This window comes from Sinocyclocheilus grahami, unplaced genomic scaffold, assembly GCF_001515645.1.
Source record: "Sinocyclocheilus grahami isolate Dianchi unplaced genomic scaffold, SAMN03320097.WGS_v1.1 scaffold9699.1, whole genome shotgun sequence".
Taxonomy (NCBI): Eukaryota; Metazoa; Chordata; class Actinopteri; order Cypriniformes; family Cyprinidae; genus Sinocyclocheilus; species Sinocyclocheilus grahami.
Window position 1 is genome coordinate 4,499 of NW_015512789.1, and position 481 is coordinate 4,979.

At 33.7% G+C, this 481-nt stretch overlaps 1 protein-coding gene across 1 annotated transcript in view; it reads right to left on the reverse strand.

The window, feature by feature from the left end:
• The window catches only part of LOC107578315 (uncharacterized protein C15orf57-like), a 3,176-nt gene that overhangs the window by 907 nt on the left and 1,788 nt on the right, over positions 1–481 (reverse strand). The gene's annotated exons all lie outside the window — the stretch shown is intronic.

A 481-nucleotide genomic window follows, 5' to 3' on the forward strand; every position in this document is an offset into this window, starting at 1 on the left:
AAGGTATCATTACCATTCGCTACTCCCACTAGGGTGGGCTTCTTATCTGGCTAAGCAGCTGCAAGCATATTTTGCACACTTGCACACTTGAGGATTGGTCACAGACGCAATCCAAGAGTAAGTCAACAACAGCGTGGTTCAAGCTGAATAAATTAAGTATTTTAGAGTCCTGACCTTCCCCTGACACGTTATTGTGTAATCTAAAGTAGACCATTCCAGTGTGGGTAGAATGCTCCTAAAAACTATAAAAATGCAAAGATAAGAGCCAACATCACAAAATTATTCCATTAATGACCTTATTTATTTAATTTTCTCAATGAAAGACACTGTTACATTCATTAATGTTATATACTATCATACAAAGGTTTGGGGCCCATAAGATTGATTTATATATGAAAGACTTCTCTTATGCTTAAGGCTCCATTTATTTGATCAAAAATAATTTAAAATAAGTGTTTTTTATTTGAATACATTTTAAAAT